This window comes from Kogia breviceps, chromosome 6, assembly GCF_026419965.1.
Source record: "Kogia breviceps isolate mKogBre1 chromosome 6, mKogBre1 haplotype 1, whole genome shotgun sequence".
In the NCBI taxonomy this organism is placed as follows: Eukaryota; Metazoa; Chordata; class Mammalia; order Artiodactyla; family Physeteridae; genus Kogia; species Kogia breviceps.
In genome coordinates, this window is record NC_081315.1 from 9,840,637 (window position 1) to 9,858,705 (window position 18,069).

An 18,069-nucleotide genomic window follows, 5' to 3' on the forward strand; every position below is an offset into this window, starting at 1 on the left:
CAGGAGGCTAGTTAGAGGGTAAGGGAGGTGATGTCAGGTGTCCAAACTTAGCACTGGGGATGTATTTTCTATCTAGAAATGGTCCTACAAGCCACGAGAATTGGTTAAAAAATGTTTCCAACACACACACACACACACACACACACACACACACACACAGAGTTAAATGCACTCCGTCTGCTTTATTGCCTACTAAAGACATAAATATACAGGAGTGGAGATAAAGAAGGGGATGAATGGGAGAGTTCAGAACCCAGGGCAAATCTAAAAGGAAATGAGGCAGTGCAACAGGAGAAAGGGAAAATAAATTAGGTAAGGAACAGCACCATGCATCAGAAGTCTTCTCTACCACTAAACTGGCAAAATATCTCTAGAGGGCCATCAGTCAAATGATGTCAAAATGGTAACTGGTTCTGTTTGTAATCCCCGTGTTGTTGAGGACCTTATGTGCAGGAACACAAATACCACTCCAGGCCACAGTCCCAAGGCTTTCATTATCCTACAGAAGAACTGAGTGCTGTAAATATTTGTTGGGAGGTGTCATCTGTTAAGAGAAAGGAAGCGAGGTTTCTTGCTGCCTTTGAGGTAAGAGATGAGTCAGGATGTGAATAGCCTGGGTGAGAAGGAAAAGAGGAGGAAGCCTCACAGTTTCCTCCCTGAGAGGTGGAAGAGAAAGAAAATAGCATCGGTGGTTTGGAGAGAAAAGATACAGTGCATTTTCAGCATTACCGCGGCCCCTTCGCAGAGCTTCAGATTCTCCCTCTCTTCCACTTTTGACCTGCCAATGCACTTGGACTCGACGCACTCACGAGGATGGGCTGAGTGCAAAGCCAAGTCAGCACGACCAGATACAGCTTCCCCTAAAATGAAAACTCAGCAACGGGCCAGCAGTGGGTGTGCGCGCGTTAATGCAAGAGTATGCGTGCGTGGCAACCCGCGGCCTCAGTTGGCCGGGCGCCGTCCTCTGAGCCATCAACGCCCCGCCCCAGTTTAACCCCTCCCCCCGCCCCAGTTTAACTCCTCCCCCCCCCGCCCCTATAAAAGCTGTGCTCGCCGCCGCCCTCCTCAGAGACAGGGAGCGCGGCCTAACCGGGAGGTGTCTCTCTCGTCCCCCACTCAGTCGCACGCCGCGCACTCACACACTTGGAAGCGCCTCCCCACGTCCCTCCCCTGCCCTCCTCTTGCTCCGCTCTTGCCTCTCTCACCCCGAACAGTCGCCGACCGACTGCCAATCCGCCTCTCGCCGTCTCCCTCTCTCCACAACATGACTGCCTGGGAAGCGGTGGCTCAGGCAGAGCAGCTCTGCTGGCGCAGGCAGGAGGAGCAGGAGGATTATTAAATAACGCAGCTCGACTCTGTGCATCTGGGAGTGGAGAGAAGGAGCCCAACGGCCAAGGAGGGGAGGGAGGGCAGAGGAGGGGGACCAGGAAAGACAACCCCCGTGCTCCGAAGACAGAAATCCCCGCGTGCCCGGGAGAAGCCTAACAAGCGCCGCGGAGCCCTCCAGGTAGTAACGCCCCCGGTGCCCCCGCGCCCGGAGGGTCGCGCTTCGCGTCGCCGCGACACTGGCGCTGGCCTCCGGCGGACGCGGGAGGACCGCCCGGCGGCTGGTCGCGCCGTGCCCGGGCCGCCCCGGAGCAGCCCGCGCGCAGGCCAGGGGCGCCGGCCGTGGGCCCGGCGTGCGCGGCGCGGAGACCTGGCCTCGCGGGCGGGGTGGGAGGGAGGCGGACGGGCTCGCTTCTCCGCCGGCGCGCGACTCCCCGCGTGCTGCGTGGCCTTTTCCTCCGCGCTCTTGAGTGCTCGGCTCCCCGCGGCCGCCACTCCGGGGCGATGCGGAGCGCGGCCGGCCGAGAAGGCAAGAGTTGGCGCAGGCTGGTGGCTGCTCCCCTCCTTCGCCGCTCGCTTCGCGCAGGTAGGGGCGGCCGGGCAGCGCTGACGCCGGGGGCTGCGGGCGCCCGGGCGGGGGCGGCGGCGGGGGAGGGGCAAGAGGAAGGAGGGGGCGGGGAGCCGCAGTGCCCGAGCCTGGACGTCCTCTTTCCTGCACCAGCTCGTTCTCCGGCGCTGGCTTCCTGGGTTGGGGGCCAGACGCTCCCCAGCGGCGGCAGGAGCAGTAGCGACTTAGCGTGAACAAATTGCTTTGTGGTGGTGTGTCAAGGGCTCCAGGGATGGGTGTGTGTGTGTGTGTGTGTTTTCGCGCTCCTGACTAATCAAAGCGGTTCCCCGGGAAAGGAAATCAGTCCCGATATGAAACCGCAGGTGTCCCCTTGCTCCGCCTCCCGCCACCTTTTGGCATGTGTCCCACGACTCGTACAGGCAGTGCCATCAAGGGCAGGTGTGCGAGACGGGGTGACGGAGGGATTTGTGAATGGTGCTGCTCTGCGCGTGGAGGCTGAGTCTTGCTGATGTAGAGGAGGAGTATCCAGAGTGAGAAGAAAGGCTATTTATGGCAAAGAGTTGTGAAATCTCTGCGGGTTTCCTTCCGTGGTTCCTGGGCTTCTCCCTCGCCCTCTGTCCTCCTCTCTCTCTCTCTCTCTCTGTTCCTCTCTCCCATCTCTCCCCTTTTCTTTCTCAGAATTAGAAGCAATTCTGCTTTCCATTTCCCCTCCCCACCGTGGGACATTGAATATGAGGTGAAGGAAGTCAGAAAATCACTTGTCATTTTACAGGTGGAAAAAAAATGCTTCTTAGAAGTTACGGATCTCTTGCCCTTTAATGTTTGTATGTACTTATTCTCCACCCCTCCTACCTCTTCAGGCCACCAATAACAACACCTACAGACAGAAAGTACCTACTTGGTTTCAACAGCTTTCATTTCTCATATCTTTACAGTTGGATACCTTCCCAGTGATATGTAACACATATCCTCCATTTCTACCCCTAAGAAAGGCTATTAAAAGTAATGCGCACACATTTTACCATAAAGCTGGTTTTATTAAAAGCCTTGGGGAAGAAAGAGAAGCAGACACCTAGTTAGTTTATATCGATTATTACTGGTGAAAATTACAACTAGCTATTAAGAAAAGACCTAAAATACTATTAATCTATTAATCTAGTCTACAACATAATTAACTTGTTTTGGTTTCTTTTTCTCTTTGCTTTATGACAGGCAGAAATTCCTAAGACATGACTTGAAGCTTGGAATGCCTTAGGGCAGTGTCTGCCAACTATGCTGTAGCAACTTTATGTTTGTTCTTAAAAGTAGCAACCTGTGTTTTCATAGAACCGATGACAGGGTTGTGACGGAGATAGGACAGTGTCCTTGTTATTTTAAATTGGGATGCCTTTAAGCACCTGCCAAATACAATGTTTTTAAAGCACTGAAATTCCATATTGCAACCACCGGTTCAGTAATTTCACGGAGAAGAAGGAGAAGTAGACTGACCAACTTATTGTCAGAGTGATTTGTCTTCATTTGGTATTAATTAAGGAGCTCCTTATTTTGATCAAAACATGGCAACGGTTGTTTTTTTTTTCCAGTGGGAAAGTAGCTTTCCTTAACAGTCCTGTTTATTTGGAAGACAAAGCAGTGTTAAGGATTTGTTATTTTGATTTGGTTAGATTGGTGTTGGTTTAAAGTACATGTTTAGCATTGGAGCACGTGCAGGTTTTATATATCACATTAAAACTTGAACTGAGCGCCGCACTCTGAGGGCTGTTTCCTTCACTTTCCTGAATCACTGGAATGTGGAAGTAATGGGGAATTTTAAAATGTGCTTGATGAATTATATTATTGCAATCATTGAAAGTCACGTTTATGAATACTTCTTTGACACCATCAGAGAATCAGCAACTGTTTATTACTTTAATGATAAATTTTTTACTGTAGAATGTTAATTTATATCAAACTTGTGAAGTAGAAAATGAAAAAATACTATATTTTTATAGGTATTGAACTCCTTATTAGATTTTATCACACAGTGTTCATAATAAAGGGCCTGTCACGTGCAAGATACTATCTAGGTCCTGTGGAGGAACGTAAGACGTCCTTGCTTCCTGCCCTTCAGGAGCTTACTCTCCAGTTGGGGCAAATCTGATGGGCATGGTTGAGCAGAGGTAAAGACCCTTGACAATAAGAGGTTGCATGTCTAATGAAGACTGCAGGAGTTCAGAGCACGACAGTAACACTTCATACTGGATTTTGTCTGAAAAGACTTCCGGGGTAGGTAAGACTTGCTTGGTTTTGATCTTAAGGGATAAATAGTATTAGTGGCTTGTGGACGAGAATATAAGGTATAAGATGTAAGTCTCCTGGAATTGTAGAACAGAACGAAAGATATAAGAAAGATAAGTTTGTTTTGAAGATTTTGATATTGCAAAGTGGTTGAATTTGTTGTGCAAAGTGCAGGTGAGTCTGGTTTTGAGGAACAACATTCTGTACACTGCATTCTTGGAATTGTCAATATTTCTGTACCTAAGAAGACAAATTTTTGAATTTATCTTGCCTTTTAATGAAAAATGTGCTTTATATGCATTTATAGAGAATAATTGCTCTAAATATTTAAATATACCACATCACACTAAAGTATTGCATTTTATATTAGTAACAAGGTGACATGTACATGAAGTGAGGTGTCTGAGTTACATCCTTAGCCAACACTCCTTAGATTTGCTCTAAAGGAAAGAGTATGAGATATGTAAAAGAACAACTGTATTCATAGTGAGCAGTCATGGAATGCTTACTATTTTATTCATATAAAATGTGTAACTCATTAATATATTTTCTATAATATTTTAATTTTAAAGTTATTAGAATGCATCTGCATAATAGTTAATCTATCCTTACATGATTTTCCATGAATATATAGCTATGATGTAGGGCCTATGGGGAACAATTTTAGAATTGTAGTGACAGTTTTAAAGATGTTTTAGTTGTCTTCTGGTAAATAGATTGTATTACTAATAAGAGTATGCTCTTATTAGTCTCTGAGCATTTTGAACTTAGTTATTTGCTCTTTGTGTATATATTTGTTTATATATATAAAAGCAAACACAAAACTGTTTAAAATGCATTTCACCATTTTAAGACCACAGGGGGAAAGATCTGAATTGACATTGAGCCTGTCTGTTCAGTATGACATCTGAGAAGTATGTTATGGTCACAATAAGGAAATAGTACAAATATTAGATATCACTTTCAATAAATAACAGAGTAGAATTTCTTTCAGATTAGTGAAATTAAAAGATTTGTGTATATATTTTGTCAACAGTGAATAGATAAGCGTTATTACAGAAGTGAAAATCCTATTGAATCGCCTGTTTCATATTCATGCAGGGATGGGATGATTTCCAGTGTGGTCAAAGTACAGACCAGTGTATCTGTTAATTGGTCTCTTTTGAGTGTGGTTTTGGACTATATGTCACAGGTGTATCACTTTGATAATCTCTCCTACTGCATGACTGACAGCTTGTGCATGATTTCCTTACTGGATAGTGACAGAATCTATTTGCTTTATATTGAGGACGTACGCTTCTATCAGCAATATTATCTTCACTACGCGAGAGTGTCAGTTAACAATAAATCATGAAGTCTGTGGTGGGAGAAGCAGTGAGAAAAGATGAGGAGATTGATGAAAGACACCAACAAAAGAAACATACTTCAATATGTAGCTTAAACTAAATATAAAAATGTAAAGCTGACCAGTCGAAGCTGCAGTTGATACAGTACCAGCATATCGCTAGCAGTTCTCACTTTAAAATGACTGTATTTCATTTCAAGCTGTTTTCATATGTGGGCTAAACAAAATGGCAAAAAAAAAAGTGGTGGTTGAAAATGTTTACTAGGGTCTGTGGTATTACAATAAAAAAACCCATTTCTTTTTTTTTTTTTTGGCGATACGCGGGCCTCTCACTGTCGTGGCCTCTCCCGTTGCGGAGCACAGGCTCCGGACGCGCAGGCTCAGCGGCCACGGCTCACGGGCCCAGCCGCTCCGCGGCACGTGGGATCTTCCCGGACCGGGTCACGAACCCGTGTCCCCTGCATCGGCAGGCGGATTCTCAACCACTGCGCCACCAGGGAAGCCCAAAAAACCCATTTCTGCTTAGGTCTTTGACAGATAAAGTTTGTTTGGCCAGATTCCTGGCCCTATATTTAGATTAACTTAAACTGTACTTTTTCGTTTTGTGTTATTTACACTGCACTGACAATTTTGAAATTTTAATTAAACTTATTAAAATATTTGAACACTGTAACTGTGCTCTGATACTAAATAACATCTAAACATCATTTATAAGGAAACATTTTTATTACCTAATGGCAAATTCTTAACCTAGAGCAGTAGTTCTCAAAATGTGGTTCCCTGATCAGTAGCACCAGAGAACTCGTTAAAATCAATTCCATTGAGTGACTGAATCAGAAACTCTGCGCTGGCGTCCCCTACATGGTTCTCACCCACTCTAAAGATTGTGAACCACTGACCTAGAATATTTTATAGTGAAACTTGAAGACTGTGTTTTCTACCTATTTTGTATCTAAATACTTTCCTCAACTGGTAGAGATAACTAAGCTTTAACTATTTAGACCTAGAAAATATTACATTCTCCATCAGAAGAGTTACATCTTAATTAAAAATAAAAATGACTCTCTAATTCCTGTGCACATATTTGTTGTTGATTGGGGAAGCAATACGTAAGTGTGGAATTTAACTGGACAGTAATGACCTCAGACTTACCTTATTGGTAGTCATTTACAAGGCAAAAAATATGCACAGTGTACAAAGGTTGATCAATTTTTGTTTAGTTTTGTTGCCTCATGTGATATTTTTCGTCTTGGCATTTATAATCATCTTCTCTGTGTAAGACTACAGTTATTTTAGTTGCTCAACAATAGCTTCACCAGTGTGGAATGTTCTCTCAAATGTTCTTACTACTAAAATAAATTTTATACCACATCTGTACATCCTTCAAGATTAAAGATAATGTGTTCAAATCCTGTATCTCTCTTAGTATCCTTCTCCCTCACTTCACCCTCCCCCGCCACTCCCCCCACCCCTGCCTTTCAGATATGAGCTCAAGCATCTCTTCCCTAAGGAAACCTTCCTTGGCCTCCTTTGCTACATTAGTTGCCCTATTATATATTGTTTTAGTTGCATGTTCTTCTACTTTGTGGTACTCATTGCAGTTTAATTTTATGTGTATTTGTGTGACTGGTTCAGAATCATCAGGATTTAACGGTGGCCAACACATAAATATATTGGTTGAATAACTGTCTGCCTTTATTCTAAGGGTGTTTTATGTTTTTCCAAAGACTGATGCTTTTAAAAATATTTTAAAATAAAGGGAGTCCTAGAATATAAGCACAGGTGTTGTTTTCCTTTTTTTTTTTTTTTTTGCAAATGATGAGATGTTTATTAACAACAGCAGCAATGGCTGTAATGTGCTGAACATGTCTTCCATGTTAATCACTTTATATACGTTATGCCATGCAATTCTCCTAACATTATAAAGTTTTGTGCATATTTTAGAGATGAGGAAACCGACATTCTGTTCTGTGCTCTGCCAAAGCTACCGACACCAAATATTGATTTTATTTTATTTTTACAATGATGAAGAAATTATGAAACCAGTGGACAGAAAACGTGAAGGAGTGTATTTTCTTCTTATTCTTGGTTTGACTCAGGGCCCAGCAATATCTGTGCATTACTCACCGTGTTGCCACTATCTTCAGCAGTGCTGTTGTTGCTTTTTGGGTGATTGGAAGAAGTGATGGAGGACTTGTAAGGGTGATGCTCCCGTCTTCTTATTGCTCTTTTCAGTACTGATATTTTTTACCCTCAGTGCCACTCAATCACAATTCTTTTACCCCAGCTGGTCAGAATCTCCCAACTTATTAGTGGAAATTTAAGATGTAACCAAGTATAATTTTAAGAATTAGTGCCTTTATGCAGAGACTATTAAGATATTAGATATTCTTCATATTTGGAGATATGCAGCTTATCTTCTGGAAAAGTTCACACAGAGCTTTGAGTACCTTGCTCAAGCAAAGTTGACTTCAGGTGCAGTCTATTAATTCAGCTGTCTCCCATGAGAAGAAAATAATTGCATGATCATATCAGTTCAGTTTCTTTTGGCTTTTAATCTTCAACTTATTTATTTAAATGTGGGTTTAGTCAGTGTTCAAATGTTTGAAGCAAAGGGCATATTTAAAAATATTTAAATATTCTAATTCTGTAAAAGTCCATGGACAGTTAAATTTGGTTATTCTGAAGCCCTCTACTAGACTAATGGACAAAGTTATATATTTCATAATGTGTTTAAATCAGTCAATAACATGAATAAAAGTAGATGCCTAATATCAAAAGGAAAAAAATTGTTGTTTCACTGAGGGTGTCTCTTAGGTGAGAGATTTTGTAGATTTTGTCAGAATCTGTTCTCTGTTGCTGGAATCGTTTAATCATTAACTGGAACCTTAGCCATGCCCCTGATTTAGGACCAATCCTTCCGTGTAGCGGAAGATTGACTGGCTTCTCGCCCAACAGGTTGGGACTTAACATCAAGCCACCCTTGCTGTCCAGCTCTAATGTTATAGTGTGTTTACAGTAATGCCTTTTTCTTATAACTGAAACTAATTTCTCACCTAATGTTTTCCCCTGCATCTTGGTAACTTACTCGATATCACCATTTCTCATAGCATTTGAGCAAGGCCTTTCTTTTCTTCTGACAGAGCTTTCTTTATTTCTTTAAGGACTTGGATCATGCTTCTAAACCACCTCACTTCCTGAGCCCTTTCATCTGCCACCAGATTCCGCCCCGGCTGCCCCTCGTAATTACTTTCCTGGCTCTCACTTCCAGCTCTTAGAGGTGTGCTTCATTTCCAGGGCTCACTCTTGGCCATCCATGATGCCAGACACTTATGGCATATTGCCCCACCCCCAGATACACAGGTTGGTTGGACTTTTTGGAAGTACTTACAGCTGGGGTTGTATAGTGCTTTTCAGACTACAGGGCACGTCTAGTTCCAGGTTCTGACCATCACCAGACTGCCTCATTTTGCTACATGTTATCTGCCCTCATCTGGCCGTGTCCCACTCTAGAGCTACCTCATTCATCATCACTGACAGCAAACATTTTGTAAATGCTTATTATGAGTAAGTCAGTCTGTTTCAAGGAGAGTGTACCTCTTTTGGTTCCTGTGGTTGCTTAACAGCTTAATCCACGTAAATGGAATACAGATTCTTCCATGTCTCGTTTGATTCTTTAGTGTTTGCCTGTTTCTCTTATTCTAAGTCAGTTGTTTATTTCAAGATGATCTGGCTCTTCTCCATTCTCTTGTGGAACCTTATTTGAATATGATATGTTTGGAATGTCAAACAGCTGAAGAAACATACTTCAGACTGTGATGCCTTCTCTGATTTTCCCCATTTGTTAATGAAACCTAGTGGTATTCCTTTGTTCAGGACGTGTTTGTTAAGCCAGGTGTGTTACCTTAATTCAACTTTTCTGGGAGTCTTAGTGATACACCTTCCTCATCAACCAAATTTAGACTGGCATGTCATATTTCTTATGTATCTGTTCACTGCAATGAACTCTTTCCTGGAAAGTTAAATACTGTGATTCTGTTAGTGAGTTGTTATTGTTATGTGTTTGGCTTTTTTGTTTTTTTGTTTGGTTTTGGCAGTAGCAGCAAATGATACATCATAAACCCATGTAAGGTTTACAGATAAAATCAAAACAAGTGTAAAAACATGACGGAAATAAATGCAGATGTAGGCTTTGACACACTAGGCAATTCTTCCTCAAGTATTTTTGTTTGTTTGATTGTTTTTTGTTATTTATAGGTATACAGATTACCAGAACATTAAGTCATTAAGTCAGAATATATGAAATGTGTTTAGTGAGTACTGTTTTCTAAGATACAGTATTCTTTAGGATATCCAGGAAAAGCTTGAAAGGGAAAAGACATCAGATGAGAAGGTTAAGAAAAGGAAAAACATACCTCTAAACCATACCTCTAAACAAAACTCAAATTCAGTATTAGAAATGCAGACTAAGAGTAACTTATTTCAGGTAAAGTTTCAAAATATCTTATTGATAACAAAACCAATGGGTCTGTACACCAGGATTCCTAAATTTTCAAAGGAATGTACCTACTGGGCAGATAGCTCAAGAATAGTTATTTGACTTTGTTTTCAATTCTTAATACTATATTCATGTGCAAACAGACCCAAGAAACTAAATGTATTCACTAATAAGTGAGTTACCTAAAAGTTAGAGTGCACCTCTTATAGCCATAATTTTTAAACATAAAGTATAGATTACTAAACAAGGCCATCAAAAAATCATTACAGATTTGTACACAGCAAATGTATAAACTTACAGCAACATTATGGTTAAAATTAACTTTGAGGGATAGTTCCTACAGTGTACCTCAAGACGTAAATATGGTGGTATTGGGAGATATCTTCTTCAACAACACCAGTCAACCTCGTGAAAGAATGAAGGGCCCTGGGAGGGTCTAAGCTGATCAGAGGTAGAGTATAATATGAAGCATTCCAGGGGGAAATTGTGACGGTGCCAGGTCCAGGTGCTGCTCAAAACACTGAAGGGATAAAGACACTATAGCATTAACTATCCAGTGAAGAGTAGGAAGGAATTGCCTCTCAGGATATTTGAGGAGCATCAGGTTCATTGGATGGTGACACACAAAACGTAGCCCCGTAAGTCTAATGCAGGAAATGATTGGATGATGTATCTTAAAAGCCAAAGAGTTTTAATTTGAATATAGGATAGATTGGTGAATTTGAAGTTCTGGAGATCCTTCAGCCCCCTTTCCAATCTGCTAGACCTCAGTCTCTCCAGTCACCTTTGAGGCAAGGGAGCTATCCAGGGTACCAGACTCTTGCCAAAATCCTCTCTTGCAAAACTGTGCAAAATACTTTGTTGTTTTTGTTTTTGCTAATCATAGAGCCTGACATTGCAGATGCTGCATCATTCACTTGGAATGACTAACCTTCCATCATTTGGCTTATTCCAGTGGGTCCTTCAAGGCTCAATTCAAATGTAAAATTCAAGGATGCTTATTACCTCAACCCTATGTAAGAAGCCTATTGTGAGTGTCAGTAACAGCCTGTGTATATATCATTATCAAATCTCCATTTAAAGTATCATAATTCATTGCTTGCTTGTGTTCATGCCCACTGGATTGTGAGCTTAATGAGGGCAGGTGTTTTGTGCTTTATTCTCTTTTTCAAACAGCTCATCTAACTCTGTGACGTGAAGATGCTCAGTAATTGATAAATGAATGAATACTGCTTAAGAGTGACTTGAATATTGTACATCTTATGTGAACTATTCCCAGTGCTAATCACATCTAGGCTCACTTTGAATGCTGCCCTCCATGGCTTTTTCATGGACTGAAAATGTGTTCTTAACTTGGAACCAAGTAACCTAAAATGGCCAAAAGTCTTGAAACAATGAAAAGAATGGAAGAACTATGGCATACATACCATGGGCGTTAGGGGATAGCAAGGTTTAAGGAAAGTAGCATAGGCTGATATGGAGATTGGGGGCCAAAGGGCTGTCTGGTTTGTCATGTCCTCAAACAAGCATCCTGAACATCCACTCCATATTCATTTTCTAAGGCATCTGGAACTTGGGATCTCCTCTCAGTTCCTATAGCCCAGATACACATTTTGAAATGTTTGCAAATCTTAGGCCATGTGAGGCTGGTAGGATTCTTTGAGAAAACAAATATTACTAGTACCTGCATATATATTGATTAATGAAACATATGGTTTCTGTCCTCCTGAAGCTTACAATCTAGTTCCCAATTGCAAGTGCCCACATTATCCATGGTACTTGGTGAGAATGGAACTTGGTAGACTTCTCTCTGTCTTCTTATAGCCACATTAGTGACTTCCTGGACTGCCATAAAAGTAAGTGTGCTTGTTTGCAGTACTCCACCCTCACACATATCATTGTTCTGAATGTTCAGTGTGGCAATAAGTGACAATGTCATCATAGAAAAACTCTTTTGTTTACATGGAAGTCATCCTGTCACTGGTGTGGTATTGACTTACTTATCACTTTTACATGATATAGGTAAATTGTGTACCTGTCTATATGTTCCCTTATTGGGACAGTGCAAGAATAGTTTAGGTACCACATTTTTCCTTTTGGTCAGAAATTCCCTGTATTTCAAGTGCATGAACCATAGAAAATGGTTGTGGGCCCTTTTCCTGGGGGATATTTTCACTTTATAATTCTGCTTTTCATGTTTTTGAAGTATAACTACTATCTATCCTGTACATCATGCTGTTTCTCTTTCCTGTTTTGATTTTTTTCTTTTACCTATTGCCAGCAGGAATGTTTCAATTATGAAGCATAAAAAGAAAAGCTATATTTTTTAGCGACTTTCACCCCTTGGGAAAGCTAGTATATAACTCAAATATGGAGTCAGAATAACTTAGATGTAAAAGAAAGTTAAAAAGTGCTAAAAAATGAATAAAGCAAAAGTTTTATATAACCATCTCAAATAGACTCAGAGTTTGGAAAACTAATAATTTTTTTACTAAGTATTTAGAATTATGCCAAATAATATCATCATTAATTTTAGAGATTAAAAATTGCTAGTCATTTTCTATTTTTTTTGAATTTCTGAATTTTTTTTTTTTATACAGCAGGTTCTTATGTTGTCTATTTTATACATATTAGTGTATATATGTCAATCCTAATCTCCCAATTGCTAGTCATTTTCTAATAATACTAGAGATGAAACACTCCTATAAAAACTATGGTTTGGTTGCAGCTATTTGCCTACTCACTATTATTATTTACCTTCAGCGCTCGCTGAAAAGTGCTTATGGACAAGAGTGCCAGATCCTGCTGTTCTTCAGCATATCGGACCAGGTGAAGAAACTGAAGCACAGAAGTTAAGTAACTTGACCAATATAGAAATGTATTAAATGAAGAACCAGGATTCAAACCAGAGGCCGACAGCAGAAGTAAGAAGAACTATGGTCTTGCAGCCTGTGGAACAAAAACCACATTCACAGAAAGATAGACAAGATGAAAAGGCATAGGGCTATGTACCAGTTTAGGGAACAAGACAAACCCCCAGAAAAATAACTAAATGAAATGGAGATAGGCAATCTTCCAGAAAAAGAATTCGGAGTAATGATAGTGAAGATGATCCAGGACTTCAGAAAAAGAATGGAGGCAAAGATCAAGAAGACGCAAGAAATGTTTAACAAAGATCTAGAAGAATTAAAGAACAAACAAACAGAGATGAACAATACAGTAACTGAAATGAAAACTACACTAGAAGGAGTCAATAGCAGAATAACTGAGGCAGAAGAATGGATAAGTGACCTGGAAGACAGAATGGTGGAATTCACTGCTGCAGAACAGAATAAAGAAAAAAGAATGAAAAGAAATGAAGACAGCCTAAGAGACCTCTGGGACAACATTAAACGCAACAACATTTGCATTATAGGGGTCCCAGAAGGAGGAGAGAGAGAAAGGACCCGAGAAAATATTTGAAGACCTTATAGTCGAAAACTTCCCTAACATGGGAAAGGAAATAGCCACCCAAATCCAGGAAGCACAGAGAGTCCCATACAGGATTAACCCAAGGAGAAACACACCGAGACACATAGGAATCAAATTGGCAAAAATTAAAGACAAAGAAAAATTACTGAAAGCAGCAAGGGAAAATGACAACATACAAGGGAACTCGCATAAGGTTAACAGCTGATTTCTCAGCAGAAACTCTACAAGCCAGAAGGGAGTGGCATGATATACTTAAAGTGATGAAAGGGAAGAACCTACAACCAAGATTACTCTACCCAGCAAGGATCTCATTCAGATTCAATGGAGAAATCAAAAGCTTTACAGACAAGCAAAAGCTAAGAGAATTCAGCACCACCAAACCAGTTCTACAACAAATGCTAAAGGAACTTCTCTACGTGGGAAACACAAGAGAAGAAAAGGGCCTACAAAAAGAAACCCAAAACAATTAAGAAAATGGTCATAGGAACATACATATTGAATATTACCTTAAAAGTGAATGGATTGAATGCTCCAACCAAAAGACACAGGCTTGCTGAATGGATACAAAAACAATACCCATATATATGCTGTCTACAAGAGACCCACTTCAGACCTAGGGACACATACAGACTGAAAGTGAGGGGATGGAAAAAGATATTCCATGCAAATGGAAATCAGAAGAAAGCTGAACTAGCACTACTCATATAAGATAAAATAGACTTTAAAATAAAGAATGTTACAAGATGCAAGGAAGGACACTACATAATGATCAAGGGATCAATCCATGAAGAAGATATAACAATTATAAATATATATGCACCCAACATAGTAGCACCTCAATACATAAGGCAACTGCTAACAGCTATAAAAGAGTAAATCAACAGTAACACAATCATAGTGGGGACTTTAACACCTCACTTACACCGATGGACTGATCATCCAAACAGAAAATTAATAAGGCAACACAAGCTTTAAATGATACAATAGACCAGATAGATTTAATTGATATTTATAGGACATTCCATCCAAAAACAGCAGATTACACTTTCTTCCAAGTGTGCATGGAACATTCTTCAGGATAGATCACATCTTGGGTCACAAAGCAAGCCTCAGTACGTTTAAGAAAATTGGAATCATATCAAGTATCTTTTCTGACCACAACACTATGAGATTAGAAATCAATTACAGGGAAAAAAATATAAAATACACAAACACATGGAGGCTAAACAATACATTACTAAATAACCAAGAGATCACTGAAGAAATCAAAGAGGAAATGAAAAATTACCCAGAGACAAATGACAATGAAAACAAAACTATCCAAAACCTATGGGATGCAGCAAAAGCATTTCTAAGAGGGAAGTTTATAGCTATACAAGCTGACCCCAAGAAACAAGAAAAATCTCAAGTAAACAATCTAACCTTACACCTAAAGGAACTAGAGAAAGAAGAACAAACAAAACCCAAAGTTAGCAGAAGGAAAGAAATCATAAGGGTCAGAGCAGAAATAAATGAAATAGAAACAAAACAATAGCAAAGGTCAGTAAAACTAAAAGCTAGTTCTTTGAGAAGATAAACAAAATTGATAAGCCATTAGCCAGACTCATCAAGAAAAGGAGGGAGAGGACTCAAATCAATAAAATTAGAAATGGAAAAGGAGAAGTTACAACAGACACAGCAGAAATACAAAGCATCTTAAGAGACTACTACAAGCAACTCTGTGCCAATCAAATGGACAACCTGGAAGAAATGGACAAATTCTTAGAAAGGTGTAACCTTCCAAGACTGAACCAGGAAGAAATAGAAAATATGAACAGACCAATCAGAAGGAATGAATTGAAACTGTGATTAAAAATTTTCCAACAAACAAAAGTGCAGGACCAGATGGCTTCACAGGTGAATTCTATCAAACATTTAGAGAAGAGCTAACACCCATCCTTCTCAAACTCTTCCAAAAAATTGCAGAGGAGGGAAAACTCCCAAACTCATTCTATGAGGCCACCATCACCCTGATACCAAAACCAGACAAAGATACTACAAAAACAAAAATTACAGACCAATATCACTGATGAATTTAGATGCAAAAATCCTCAACAAAATACTAGCAAACAGAATCCAACAAAACATTAAAAGGATCATACACCATGAACAAGTCTGGTTTATCCCAGGGATGCAAAGATTCTTCAGTATACACAAATCAATCAGTGTGATACACCATATTAACAAATTGAAGGGTAAAAACCATATGATTATCTCACTAGATGCAGAAAAAGCTTTTGACAAAATTCAACACCCATTTATGATAAAAACTCTCCAGAAAGTGGGCATAGAGGGAACCTATGTCAACATAATAAAGGCCATATACGACAAACCCACAGCAAACATCATTCTCAATGGTGAAAAACTGAAAGCATTTCCCCTAAGATCAGGAACAAGACAAGGATGTCCACTCTCGCCACTATTATTCAACATAGTTTTGGAAGTCCTAGCCATGGCAATAGAGAAAAAGAAATAAAAGGAATACAAATTGGAAAAGAAGTAAAACTGTCACTGTTTGCAGATGACATGATACTATACATAGAGAATCCTAAAAATGCCACCAGAAAACTCCTAGAGCTAAACAATGAATTTGATAAAGTTGCAGGATACAAAATTAATGCACAGAAATCTCTTACATTCCTATACCTAATGATGAAAAATCTGAAAGAGAAATTAAGGAAACACTCCCACTTACCATTGCAACAAAAAGAATAAAATACCCAGGAATAAACCTACCTAGGGAAACAAAAGCCCTGTATGCAGAAAAGTATAAGACACTGAAGAAAGAAATTAAACATGATACCAACAGATGGTGAGATATACTATGTTCTTGAATTGGAAGAATCAATATTTTGAAAATGACCATACTCCCCAAAGCAAGCTACAGATTGAATGCAATCCCTATGAAATTACCAATGGCATTTTTTACAGAACTAGAACAAAAAAATCTTAAATCTTGTATGGAGACACAAAAGACCCTGAATAGCCAAAGCAGTCTTGAGGGAAAAAAACAGAGTTGGAAGAATCAGACTCCCTGATTTGAGACTATACTACAAAGCTACAGTAATCAAGACAATATGGTACTGGTACAAAAACAGAAAGGTAGATCAATGGAACAGGGTAGAAAGCCCAGAGATAAACCCACACACCTGTGGTCAACTAATCTGTGACAAAGGAGGCAAGGATATGCAATGGAGAAAAGACAGTCTCTTCAGTAAGTGGTGCTGGGAAAACTGGACAGCTACATGCAAAAGAATGAAATTAGAACACTCCCTAACACCATACACACAAATAAAATGGATTAGAGACCTAAATGTAAGACTGGGCAGTGTAAAACTCTTAGAGGAAAACATAGGAAGAACACTTTGACATAAATCACAGCAAGAAATTTTTTGATCCACCTCCTACAGTAATGGAAATAAAAGCAAAAATAAACAAATGGGACCCAATGAAGCTTCAAAGCTTTTGCATAGCAAAGGAAACCATAAACAAGATGAAAAGACAACCCTCAGAATGGGAAAAAATATTTGCAAATGAATCATTGGACAAAGGATTAATCTCCAAAATATATAAACAGCTCATGCAGCTCAATACTAAAAAAATGAGCAACCCAATCCAAAAATGGGCAGAAGACCTCAATAGACATTTCTCCAAAGAAGACATACAGATGTCCAAGAAGCATATGAAAAGCTGCTCAATATCATTAATTCTTGGAGAAATGCAATTCAAAACTACAGTGAGGTATCACCTCACACCAGTTAGAATGGGCATCATCAGAAAATCTACAGGGCTTCCCTGGTGGCGCAGTGGTTGAGAATCCGCCTGCCGATGCAGGGGATACGGGTTCGTGCCCCGGTCCGGGAAGATCCCACATGCCGCGGAGCGGCTGGGCCCGTGAGCCATGGCTGCTGAGCCTGTGCGTCCGGAGTCTGTGCTCCGCAACGGGAGAGGCCACAACAGTGAGAGGCCCGCGTACCACAAAAAAAAAAAAAAAAAAAAAAAAAAAAAAAAAAGAAAATCTACAAACAACAAACGCTGGAGAGGGTGTGGAGAAAAGCGAACCCTGTTGCACTGTTGGTGGGAATGTAAATTGACACAGCCACTATGGAGAACAGTGTGGAGGTTCTTTAAAGAACTGAAAATAGAATTACCATATGACCCATCAATCCCACTACTGGGCATATACCCAGAGAAAAGCATAATTCCAAAAGACACATGCACCCCAATGTTCATTGCAGCGTTATTTACAATAGTCAGGTCATATGGAAGCAACTTAAATGCCCATTGACAGATGAGTGGATAAAGAAGATGTGGTACATATATACAATGGAATATTACTCAGCCATAAAAAGGAATGAAGTTGGGTCAGTTGTAGAGACATGGATGGATCTAGAGACTGTCACACAGAGTGAAGTAAGTCAGAAAGAGAAAAACAAATATCTTATATTTACGCATGTATGTGGAACCTAGAAAATGGTACTGATGAAGCAGTTTGCAGCACAGAAATTGAGACACAGAAGTAGAGAAAAAAACGAATGGACAGCA

At 40.2% G+C, this 18,069-nt stretch overlaps 1 protein-coding gene across 13 annotated transcripts in view; it reads left to right on the forward strand.

Annotated features, from left to right (window-relative positions):
- The first annotated feature begins 1,067 nt into the window (after window positions 1-1,067).
- CCSER1 (coiled-coil serine rich protein 1) overlaps window positions 1,068-18,069 on the forward strand; it is a 1,267,249-nt gene continuing 1,250,247 nt past the window's right edge. For 11 of the 13 annotated variants that reach the window (XR_010840963.1, XM_067035510.1, XM_059067337.2 and 8 more), the window contains exon 1: window positions 1,068-1,507. The gene's annotated coding sequence lies outside the window, so the exon portion shown is untranslated. Of the gene's footprint in view, window positions 1,508-1,714; window positions 1,913-18,069 lie in introns of those variants that run through there. The other 2 variants (XM_067035509.1, XM_067035513.1) reach the window with 2 other exon arrangements.